The 13,260-nt window shown below is 40.3% G+C and overlaps 1 long non-coding RNA gene across 1 annotated transcript; it reads right to left on the bottom strand.

Annotated features, from left to right (window-relative positions):
- Positions 1–1,196: 1,196 nt before the first annotated feature.
- LOC307040123 lies at positions 1,197–11,738 on the bottom strand. Its single transcript, XR_013808434.1, has 2 exons — positions 11,131–11,738; positions 1,197–3,184 (listed from the first exon to the last, which is right to left on the bottom strand). It is a non-coding gene; the product is annotated as an uncharacterized lncRNA (long non-coding RNA).
- Between the last annotated feature and the right edge of the window lie 1,522 nt (positions 11,739–13,260).

Here is a 13,260-nt window from a genome sequence, read left to right on the forward strand (position 1 = left end):
TGTCCACTTTGACCATAAATATCTCACATAAAACGTGTGTGCTCCCAAACTCATTGATCATTGGATTTACTTACCCTATAACCTCTATTTAAAGCTTCTCCGTGTTTAGAGAGGACATGATGCTCATTTTAAGAGTCATATTTGTGTATTTCACCTCTAAAACAAGAATAAAAAGCCAGTCTGAAGATGTAACGTATTGTGTTTTGCTTTTTGTGAAAGTTAGTAACTGACAGCTGTGATGAAACACCAGCTAACTTTGAGTATGGGTTAAAATAAAACGTCCTAACTGCCAAAAGCTTTTCGAGAAATACTCACGATTTAAAAACCTCACTTTCAGAGGCTTTAAAAGTGAAACTAAATGTTGAAACATTCCTCTCGTGTCGAGGCCACACCATGAAGCTCAGGTGGAATCTCTCTCCTCCGTGAGCAAAGTGCCAGAAACACTCGAGGCCGGCGGCAGGAACCACCACGGAGAAGTCGTACTGGTCGGTTCCCCAGAACAGCTCCTGGTCCGTCATGTTTCCGTGGAAGTTTGTCTGCGGCCCACCGAGAACCAGACCGCAAAGCACAAGGAACAAAAAGGGGATAATCCTCAACATGTCTGACAACACGAGGAGCTCCTGTACAAATGAGGAGGTTTTCTAAAGTCTGAGTGAGGGAGGGGAGAGATGAGGAATGATTAACCAGCACCAACAAGTCAGTGGGAAAACTGGGCTGCCTCACAGGTGGGATGAAGAGGGTGTCACCTCTCCCCCCTCTCCTAACAAAATCCCAGGACTATCCCTTGTAAGCAAATGAGTTGAGGAGCACTGCTCCATTTATAGAGATATATATATATATTTCCAAGAAGAGATTAATTTAAAAAGAGAGACTGCTCCGCCAACGCTATTAATTTCTACATCCATCAAATTCAAAATCTAATTTCCTTAAGCGTGTAATGAATATAAGTTGTTGAATTGAGAAGTGATCACAAGAAAACGACATGTCTTAAAGAGGCCCTATCATGCTTTTTGGGGTTTTCCCTCTCCTCTAGTGTATTATATAGGTTTTAGTGCATGTAAATGGTTGCAAAGACTAAATAATATTCCCATTAACATAACGGTGTGTAATTACATTTCCATTATTCTTTGTACTGCTCTGTTGATTGAACAAACTAGTAAAGTAAAAGCAAAGTAAAAACAAGAAAACCATCAAGGTTGAATTTCTGTAATTCTTTATTTACACTCAACTCACACAGCATGTATAACCCAACACCATAGAGCGGTCCAGGGAAGACATATTTTTGTAACAGAGAAGCGGAGAGGAAAGTGAGTGAAGAGAATAATTAGCAATACAGGGAGAGAAGCGAGAGGAGAGTGAACAGGCGTGTTTGTGGCAGACAGGGAGAGACAAATAATTACACATGGCGCTCTAAGAAAACATGTTCAAAAAACCCATTGGCTCTGAGACGAAGTGGTAAAATGCTCACTTCAGGGTTTTAGGACTCTACACTAAACCACTCTATTAAACATATCTGCAGCAAGAAAAAACATCTCATCACTGCAACTTCACTCTATTTTGATTCTCTCACCAACACACTTGTGTTTATTTAATTTAAACGCCCGAGTGAAATCTGTCTTGCAAACTGAGCAGCTATATGGTTTCTCCTTGGCGTGGACATTTGCGTGTTGTCTCAGATGTGACCTCTGGGAGAAGCCTTTCCCACAAACCGTACAACTGAATGGTTTCTGGCCGGTGTGGAGAATTGAGTGTTGTGTCAGATTTGTCATTTGTGCAAAGTGTTTTCCACAAAGTGAACAACTGAATGGTTTCTCCCCCGTGTGGACAATCAAGTGTTTTTTCAGACTTGATTTGTGGGGGAAGGATTTACTACAAAGCGTACAACTGAACGGTTTCACCCCCGAGTGGACAATCAAGTGTTTTCTCAGATTTGATCTTTGGGTGAAGGATTTACTACAAAGCGTACAACTGAACGGTTTCTCCCCGGAGTGGACAGTTGAGTGTTGTGTCAGATTGCCACGTGTTGCGAATGTTTTACTACAAACTGAACAGCTGAATTCTTTCTCCCCTGTGTGGAGGTGGACGTGTTGATTCAGAATTGACTTGTATGTGAAACTTTTATCACAAACTGTGCAACTGAATGGTTTTTTCCCATCGTGGATAGTTGAGTGTTTTTTCATATTCGACCTTTCGGCGAATCTTTTACCACAAACCTTACACTTGAATGGTTTCTCCCCTGTGTGGAGGACCAGGTGTGTTCTCAGATTGCCTACTGTTGCAAATGTTTTACTACAAACTGAGCAGCTGACTCGTCTCTCCCCTGTGTGGACAGCATAGTGTCTATTCAGAATAGACTTGTATGCAAAACCTTTACCACAAACAGGACAACTGAATGGTTTCTCCCCTGTGTGGAGGAACAAGTGTGTTCTCAGATAGTCACCTGTTGCGAATGTTTTACTACAAACTGAGCAGCTGACTCGTCTCTCCCCTGTGTGGACAGTATAGTGTCTATTCAGAATAGACTTGTATGTGAAACCTTTACCACAAACAGGACAACTGAATGGTTTCTCCCTTGAGTGGATTCTCATGTGCGACACCAACTCACTTCTCCTTTTAAATGTTTGTTGACAAACTGAGCAGCTTTGAGGTTTTGCTTCACTATGAACTTTGAGGTGTTTGGTCAAACCTGACCTTTTCACAGATATGAAATCACAGAAGGTGCAACTATAAAGTGTCTCTCCAGTGTGTTTCTGCAGATTCCCCTCATGCACAAAGCTTCTAGCACACCCATGTTCACCCTCAATGCCACTTCCGGGTACTTCATTGTCTTGCCGTTTCTCCCAATTTCTGCTGTCGTCAGTCTCGTACTCAGATTGTGAACTTGTGTATTGAGTAGCTGGTTGTAAAGGATCATCTGGATCTGATCCTTCACACTCCTCTTCATCAGTTTCTGTTTTCTCTACCTCTCGGTTATTCTTAGTCTTGATTTCATGGAACAGTGAGGAGGACTGAGCCTTCTCTTCATCCTCTTCTTCACTCTTCACAGAAGTGAAAGGGAGGTAAGTATCAGCCACCTCCTGCTCTATCTGCAGACTGGACCAGAGTTCCTCCTCTTCCTCTTTAATGTGGGGGGGCTCTGGGTCCTCCTCTACAACACTGAGGCTACACTCCTGCTGCTGGGTATCTGTGGAGATCAATGACATGAATGCAGACGTGTTAGAAGACTCTAATTTCATTCTAACACTCAATCATTTATTATCAATTTAATGAGAAATGTTCCCACTGTGTGTACTAGGGGTGGTGGAAATAATCGATACAGCATAGTATCGCGATACTTTGCGTGGTGATATTGTATCAATACACGGATGCCAAGTATCGATATGTTATCATATAAACTCTAGCATATCCCTCCGAAAGATGGTCGTATATAAAACAGGAAGTTACGTTAATACATGTATACTATTGCAATGAAAGTAACAAAAACAATGCCATCTCCTTTTCAGGTTCAAAGAACACAAATTGGGTTATTTCCATAAACCATTTATATTGCAAATACATGTTTTAACCAGGAAGGGAAGACGGACATGGATATGAGCCATGAGATTTGCAATATCGCAATATATCGTATCGTAGAATCGCAGTACTATCGTATCGTGTCTTAAGTATCGCGATAGTATCGTATCGTGGGGAGCCTGGTGATTCCCAGCCCTAGTGTCTACTCTTATATAACCAATAGATATAAATGTGTTTGTGAACATGGTTCAAAACATGGTCGGAGAGAGCTTCTGCAAAACAAATATATGAATGCAAACATCGGGACATGTTCTCTGATCTGATAAAGAGGAATACGCCTCATAAGAACTCTTCTGCATCAGGTCCTGTGTTGAAAATGTCTGTATCAACAAATGTGTCTGTGTTTACAAAAACAGGAAACCATGGAAGACCAAGGAGGTCCAGAACCTTTCCCCCTTCAGTTTAACTCGAACGCATCTTGAGATACATCGTTTTTAATATGATGAAAGAACGTAATCCGTCAGACCAGTGTTTCCACCAGACCAGGGCTGAGAGGGCGTCCACCCCGAGAGCCGTCCCTTATAGATATTGTCGTTTTACGTTAGTGAGCCGGATCATTTAGCGCGGCTCTCTGAGCACCGGCTGTTTCGGTTCTTCATGTTACCACAGTTTACCACGGAGCCTCAGTTCCGCCGCGTGCTCCACTAAACACCCCCCCCCCCCCCCCCCCAGCTCATCGTGTCCAAATGCACGTTCTTGCATGTTCCGTGTTGTCCTGTAGCAGGCACCTTCGATCTCGGGGAAACGATCTTCAATACTCCGAAAAGAATCCGTTTCCCTGTTTACCGTCTTTTGTAAACGTTGTCTGTTAGCCGGGCGGCTGTGGGTCAGTGGATAGAGTGCTGGACTTCAAATCAGGGGGTAGCAAGTTCGAGTCCCACAGCAGTCAGCATGTCGTTGTGTCCCTGGGCAAGACACTTCACCCCAAAGTGCTCCTGTGGGGATTGTCCACAGCACTGAATGTATGCAAGTCGCTTTGGATAAAAGCATCTAATAAATGACATGTAATGTAATGTCTTTTTGCTTTGTGTTATTGTCAAATGTAACCAGAATGCGTACTTGACATGTTAAAATATAGTTTAATTTAAAAGAAGTGTCCCAACCACTTTTGAAAACAAAGTGGTTGGATGCAGACAAGTAATATATACTTATAATGAATATGTACACAAGTATTAATAACCAAATACCGTACAACTATAAAATCAAATCTCAACACCGATTGGATAAAGATCAGTATACGTTACAATAATCCAAACATAACCAATAACTATTAAACACAACTTTATTCAAACAAAACATAAACTTTTTACTGTTATTTTACTTTCATATTATTTCCAAATGATGATACATACGTCATTCATTATTCTCCTTTCACAGTGTTTTATTATCCTATTCGTATACATAGGCCTGTCGCGATAAGAAATTAATTGACTTATCGTACAATAAATAAAAATGAAATCGATAACTTTTCTGAGCTCGATAAATTGCCGTTTACATAAGGATGTGTGGCATTTTAGCCAGGCGCTCCGCGAGGGGCGGGGCTCACACGCAGCCAGTTCAGGACACTCCGCTGCAGCAGTGTTGCAGCCAAATGAATAATATAGAGACAAGCAGAAGACAACGTGTGACTTACTCGAGGGGAATTTGAAGTTAAATGGAATTGGTTGCAAAACCTAACTCCACATCTCCGGTGTGGGAATATTTGGGATATAAGCCAAATCACCGAGGCAAACCTACGGACTTGAATGAGCCGGGCGGTGTTTTCCCATTTTATTTTTTTAAAAAGGTAGCAACAAAAGCTAGTAATACGACCAACGTTAAACTACACCTAAAACACAACCACCCCATTGGATATGGCCTGTTGAGGCATCTGGGTCTTTGGGTGGGGGGGGGGGGGGGGGGGGGGGCGGGGGGGAAGAGAGAGAGAGAGAGACCTTTTATTTAATTAATTAGTTTTAGCTATTATATATAATTTATATATTTGAACATTATTTCACATTTCATTTGCAATGTTGAATGTTCTAAAAAAAATTATATATTTGAAAGGATGTACTTGAATTATTATTATTATTATATATTATCATTATGTCAGTGGTCTAAAATGGTCTTACAACGGTGTTGACAATATTATCGTTTATCGCAATAATTTCCGGGAAAATGTATCGTCCAACTAAATTAATTATCTTGACAGGTCTATGTATACATTGGAATGATTTTAAATGTGTCATTGAGTTAATGTCCTCCACTGCTTTTAACAGATTACTTTGAGTGTCTTTTACTTTAGCAACTGACCTGATTACTCCCTCCAGCACTCGTCTTCCCAGCAGCCATTTAAAGTGTAAAGATTAAAAACAACAGAGGTGGGAGAAGTACTAAGATTGTGTTCTTAAGTAAAAAGTACCAGAGCAGGGGTCGGCAACAGGCGGACCGCGGTCCGGATCCGGACCCAGACGCCGACCTATACGGACCCGGACTTATAATCAATACATTAACCTGTTAAGCCAGAGAGACCCCGGTACCGGGGCCCTCCCGCAACATCTTGCAGGAATCAGTGTCTGAGGGCATCTTAACATTTCATAAACTGTGAATGTTTTATATCCATGTAACGGGAAGAAACTAATCTAACTGATCATTTGTTAATCCGTAGGTTAATCCAATGTGTCTGTGTCCCTTTGAAATGATTTCTGATCATCCATAAACCAGTGGTTCCCAAACTCTTTCAGTCGGACCCCCCTTGGGTAATTGGAAATATTTTCGGGACCCCCCCCCCCCCCCCCAACCCGGTTCCCATCTATATTGGTAGGATTAATTGTATATTGTTGTAAAAACATTACATTTTCTCAGCTAATAATAAGATGCAAAGATCAAACTATACATTTTATATTTTATTATGGATTACACATGAACTAAAGTGCTTGTAATGGATACTGTGAATGAATTTGGCCTAATTAAAACTGGTTGGCCTTCTTCCCTGAGTAGTAGATTTTTTTAATTCAAATTTCTTTAAGGAAAATATAATAATTAACTACTATTTCTACTGCAGGCTGCAAACGATCACATCACTTTACCATTCCTATTCCACACATAGCTTATCAATTACTTGTGTGTGCTTGCTTTCCCTCGCAGATCTTCTCAAACCGGGGCTGTTGTTTTGAGACTGCCACTCTCAGTTCATTCTCAATGTTCAGCTTTGATGGCAGCAACAGCAGAACAGCCTATCTCACACAAGTAGGAGGTTGCAAAAGGCAGCGATATGCCCACAGCTCTCTGACCAACGAGATATGATCGAGCAGTGTTTGTTTACAATTGAATAATAATACATTTGATTTATATAGCGCACTTTAAAAACAACGTCATCTCAAGGTGCTGAACAAAGCTAAAAGGAGAAAATAATCAAATGAAAAAAATCTTCCTGCGCCTCCTGGATCAGTCTGTATCAGATCCGTTGCAGCCCCTTTTTAAGAGATTTGGGTATGGAGGAAAATAGAGAGGGTTGTGTTTTCTGACACTTGGTGAGTTCCCTGGAACACCGGGGACACATGTTCATGTAGAAAAGACGTACACAAGTGCATTTTGCATGATAGGTCACCTTTAATAACAGTGTGCTGTCCCCGGTATATAGCTTAACAACCAGATAAACTCCAAAGACACAAAGACTCTGAAGACGTGAATCCTTTGCCCACAGGTTTAACGATATAAGGATGGTGTGAAACAAAAAATAAACAAGACAAAATAGATATACACAAATATGCAAAATGTATATAAATCAACACAGCTTTAACATGAATTGAATTGCCTTGTTATATTTACTGTAAGCTTTTTAATGTATTTATTGTAATTCTAGAACTTAAACAGTTATAAATGGCATCATATTTTAAACATGTAATCAACCATTTGTACATTTATTCATGTTATGAACTATAATATATATGCCTATAGTTTTGTGGTAACGTTCACAGGTTAGAGTTAGGCTAGCAACTCACAGCAGCAGTATGCCTACACTATTGTCATTAATGGCGTGAACGTTACCACAAAACTATAGGCATGTATATTATAGTTCATAACAGGTAATGTCAAAGCTATGAACTGCATTGTTGTAGTTTAGCTGCAATATAGGCTATGTGTAACATCTAACATTTACAAAAGTCACCTGTAATAGTTACCTTATTTAGGACTAGATGCCGTTTGCATGGTGGAGAGCAGCAAGGTGATGAAGGGACTTTTGAAGACAGCGCCACTGCAGCGCTTGCGCACTTCTTATCTCATAATTATGACTTTTTATCTCATGACTTTTCATGGGGATTTTTATTTTTTTAAGTGGCGGAAATGGGCTTCCATAAATATTCACTCAAATAAATAAAAAATATAATAAAATAAACATTAAGGTGCAGCATTTCGATGAACTGAAATAATCTGTATTTGAACCGTACTGTACTCGTACCTAAGCAGCCAGTTTGACATTAGGACTTGCTTGTCATTGTATTTTCATGTTTTTTTAAAGAAAAATGAACTTGTCCACATTGCTTGCTGAAAGGTCAGATCTGCTGGCACTAACAATGTCTCCTGCTGTGGAGAACACCCTCTCTAGGGACAGAGGTAGCAGATACAGCCAGGTAGAGCTTTGCTAACATGGCAACATAAGGATATTTGGCGTTTGTAATAGCTTTGGCTTGGTCTGAACTTTTTGCGAGTGGTGGAGGCTTAAATGCTAGTGGGAGTTGGGTTTGCACTTCAGTCTGTTTTCTTTTGGTACCGGTGATATTCACGTTCGGGTGATGCCTTTTCAAATGAGTGTGCAAGTTTGATGTATTGTCAGCCGCGTAACCAATGTTAGTTGAACAAAGCGGACAAACAGCTTAGGTTTGGTCCACCTGTCTTTGTCCGTCATCCTTGTACGTAACTGCGAAACCAAAATGTTCCCAAACCGGAGACTTCAATGATGCTGGAGGATTTTCAAGCTCAACTTTATATGCGTTCGCCATTTCCTCAAATTACTGACTTATTTTGAACGTATCCCTGTGATACGTTCAAAACAGCTCTCATAGTATGCCTCTCGTCCAATGAAATGACTTGGTCGCTCTATGACGCGCTGAACCCAATGTGAGCAAATTACTCTGAATGCTGAGACGCAGCACCGGAGATTACTTCCAAAAAGTTGTTCACGTTCTCAATTTTTTACGTTTAACGTTATATTCGTTTGGTACACACGTGTACCGAACCGAAGGGCCGTACCGAATAATTTTGGTACGGGTACGTATACCGTTACACCCCTAATAATTAGGTGTTTTTTTTTGTTAAAAGAAACGACTGTCTCAAGACGAGAAAATTCTAAATCTATTTTCCAAAATCCTACACTAGAGGTGGTCTTAAAAGCATATTTAAAAAACGGGGACAGATTGACCCGGGAATTGGCCACCAGAGCCAGGCGGGCATTTGGTATGATCACCATAGCCATATAAGGCCGGACTCGGAGGGCTTTCCTTTGCTTCCAGCCGTCAGATTGTAAACAAAGTCACGTGACTGGGGTCAGATGAAAGCGCTGACTTGGTGTGTTTCCCATAGCGAGACGCTACAATACCAATTGTGGGCTCATCATGTTTATTCGGCCACAACAGAAAAGAAAGAAAAAAAACTCTCACTCTCTCCAGAGGGGCAGGTCAGACAAAAATTGCAAACAGGCCGTTGCCCAGGCAACATTAGCCCGTACCTGTGCATGTCCCTGGTTTTCACTATAAGGAAAAAAAGAATTTTTCCACAGACACTATCATTTACAATTTTTTACTATGTTCAATCTGAATTGTCTTTAAAATAAAAAACATCAATATTGATTCTGACTTTTCTACAACCAACTCACAGGTTTATCATTACTTTGAGAACAAAAATCATTCATTTAACCCTTTTAGAAGTGAAGATATGGTCATTTGTTCTGGGAGTGTCATTTTCGAGCCTGAGACCTGAAAAACAGGCTCAGGGCTTAAACAGGGATTTCAATTTTGACGGGGTGATTCTATTTTAACCGACGCCGACAGGGGGCGAAAGAGACGAGTGAGCGATACAGAGAGAGAAACACAGAAGAAGAGATGAGAGCGCGGCAGAGAGAAGCGGAGAGGAAAGTGAGTGAAGAGAATAATTAGCGATACAGGGAGAGAAGACGTAGAGGAGAGTGAACAGGCTGTTAGCGGCAGACGGGGAGAGACAAATAATTACACATGGGGCTCTCCAAGAAGAGGAAAGTGGACAGAGAGAACAGAGCTTTTAACTCCGAGTGGACTCATTCATGTTCATCCTGCCCACTGGGAGCACAGAGCCAGTGTGTCTCATTTGTTCAGAGACCGCGCTCATTAAAAGTGCCAAAACGCCACTATGAGACAAAACACAAAGTGTTTGACCAAACATTCCCTCTCAAGTCAGAACTGAGAGCCCAATATGATCAGTCGACCAGGATCAAAATCAAAACTAAATATTGTTCCAGGGCAGACTAACCGAGGCTAACCAATGAGCACCTGCATGTGTGAATGAGAATGGCCCTGACACCATTTCAGCCCAGATTTAAACTCCTGGCAGGACAGGCTCCAGCTCAATTCTCGCACTGAATACAAAAAGTGAGTGAGGGACTGCAATATAAGAGGGAAAGAAAGAGAAACTTTAAAACTGTTCAATTGTTATGATGTGTTTAAAGACTGATATTGTTCTATAATCGTCTGAAACAGTTAAGTCATGATGTGAAACGGTTAACAAAGAAAAAGGGAAACTCAAGCTGCTGCTACACTTTATTTTATTTATCTAAAATTAAGCATTTTTAAGATGCACATATTTTCACATAAATGCAGCCAGAGGAACATTACACATGTCCACAGTTGACAATAAATATTGTTTTTTTTTTTTAATTGTACTTTCTTTATTTGATTGGCAGTCAGTTGTTGATTACATGCAGACGTTGATAAAGCTACAGGCTACTTCACTATATATCACACTAATTCATGAAGCAAGTTAGACATTTTGATGTTCCGGACCTTTGCATGGGGAGATTTTCTCGAACTGGACCTCGTTGAATTTTAGTTGAATACTCCTGTACTAGAGTGTATGAATACTCTGTTACAGTGAAAGTCCATCGAAAATATAGTGAAAGTAGCGACAGTAAAAGTAGTCGTTGTGCAGATTGGTCCATTTCAGAATAATATATATGATATGTTTTATAATGATTGATCATTAAAGTGTTCTCAAAGCTGGTAAAGGTGCAGCTAGTTTGAATGACTTTGTATACTGCAGGGTAGCTGGTGGATTTACTCCAGGTGGAACTAAAGTCTGATTTAACACTTGATTATATTTCACATCATTCATCCACATCTGTGAAGTAACTAAAGGGATTAAATACATGTAGTGGAGTAAAAGTACACCATTTACCTCTGAACTGTAGTGGAGTAGAAGTACAAAGCAGCATAAAAAGGAAATGTATTCAAGTATTTACAAGTATTTCAAAATGATACTTAAGTATAGTACTTGAGTAAATGTACTTAGTTACTTTCCACGTCTGAAAAACAAAAACAGTTGACAAACCTGTTCTTTGTAGCCGGACTTCTGGGTTCAAAAGGGCGTCCAGTAGCTTCTGTTGTCGCTGATTCTCCTTTAAAGTTGACTCCAGTTCCTCTGCTATCGTCCTCTCAAACAGCTCGAATATCTCCTCAGCAGCTGCAGTGAGCCGCTCGTTGACAAATGCTCTCATCGTTTCAACTTTAGACATGTTTTTATCAAATCACAGCAACCTTTCCTCCAGTCAAAGCTGTGTTGCTAGGCGACGTTCCCGTCCGTCTCGAGCTAGAAAGCTAACATCTTTAGCTTCGTGGGGGGAGATATTCCAGACTTTTCTTAAGCAATAAACACCACAAACTCCATTCAGATAGGTGTGTTTTGACGGTTTCCCCCCGACAAATAATACAGATTGGTCCCTGCAATGAACGCTGTGTAGTCAAGTTCCGTCACCGTTTATGTGGAGCTAGCTAACTTCCGCTAGCATTCTTAACTCCATGGATTTTTTCACAATTCCAAACCGCCACGTACACGCTACCCCCCCGTTTGCATGTTCTCGCAACATTAAGTGCTGTTCCAAACCAACGAGTGATAAGGGGGAGTGGGTTATAAGTTATAGTTATAACGTATAGAGCCCTTCAACAGCGAGTCGGCATCACCTGGTTGCTCCCGTGGATTTGCTCCATCTGAAAGGACTCACCGCTGGGTGTGTCCGTTAGGAAACAAGCTGCTTGTGCTTACAAATAGTTCCGTGCAAACAATAGGCCCAACTCCAAACCACACCCTGTCCCTACCCACTCCCACTCGAAACTCACAGCTAAATGAGTCTCTGTCCTATCAGATTGAGGATGTAAAAACAGCAGAAAGCTTTGGAACAAACTCCTCTCTCTCTCTCCGGCATCTCTTGGACACAAATTCTAAATTAATAACTCAAATTAAAATAAAACTCCAAAAATCTTTAATTTAGTTTTTGAGCCTGATGTTTATAAGCTTCTTAGTTTTTGCAACAGTCTGTAAATATACACAACTTTATAATAAAATGCACACATTTACCTTTTTCTAGACTAAACACGATCCTAAATTTAAAAAATCTGAGGTTTCCATGAAGTTATTAACATTGACTACAATTTCAAATGAGAAAGAGAGAAATGGTATGACAAGCCGATTTAGCTTTTATTAATTTCTGGAGGATATTAAAAAATCAATTCTTTCTAGTAAAAATGTTTATTTCTGATATCAAAAATTGAATTTAACTAGAATGCAAATTCTAGCTAGTTAAATTAAATTGTAACTGGTTGTAATTTGTATTTCTGATATCAAAAATACAAATTACAACTAATTACTATTGAATTTGAACTAGTAAAAATACCAATTTCTGATATCAAGAATTCAATTTGAGGACCACAGATGGAAATTAGCTATTAGCTATAATCTTCTCTTAAAGGTGGGTTAGGTACGTTTGAGAAACCGGCTCGAGATACACTTGTTGTTATATTCCATGAAATGCTCTTAACATCCCGATAGCAATGAATAAATTAAATGCTTTGACAAAAAATCCATTAAAAAATGTCCTCTCTGGAAGCTGTAGTACTGTAAAAAGCACGACCAATCATCTGCACGTTCGTGTGTGTTGGAGGAGGGGCTCTCTAAGGAAGTCTTAAGGAGGTGGCAGATTTGTTCCGGTTGTGTATTTTCAAATTCTAGCGCACTCGAGCTGGTTTATCCATTCTTACCTACCCTACCTTTAAGTAGTGAGATTTGCATCGTTTTTCTCATTCATTTCAATGGGAGTTGGAATTTGAACTAGAAGAAATGCCAATTGTTGATATCAGAAATACAATTTGAACTAGTTAAAAATATTTTTTCTGATATCAGGAATTCACATTCTAACTAGTCTAACTAAAGGTGGGGTAGGTAATTTTGGAGAAACCAGCTCGAGTGCGCTGGGATTTGAAAATACACAGCTTGAACAAATCTGCCACTTCCTTACAGAGCCCCTCCTCCAACACACACGAACGCGCACATGACCAATGAGGGCACGAGATAAGTTTGTGCACAGATGGAAGGCTGATAGGCAGGTCGGCCATCCAGTTACTTTAGCCGGGCCGGCTCAGATGATTGTTCGTGCTTTTTACAGTACCACGGCTTCCAGAGAGGACA

This window comes from Notothenia rossii (genome assembly GCF_949606895.1).
Source record: "Notothenia rossii genome assembly, chromosome: 5".
NCBI classification, from domain to species: domain Eukaryota; kingdom Metazoa; phylum Chordata; class Actinopteri; order Perciformes; family Nototheniidae; genus Notothenia; species Notothenia rossii.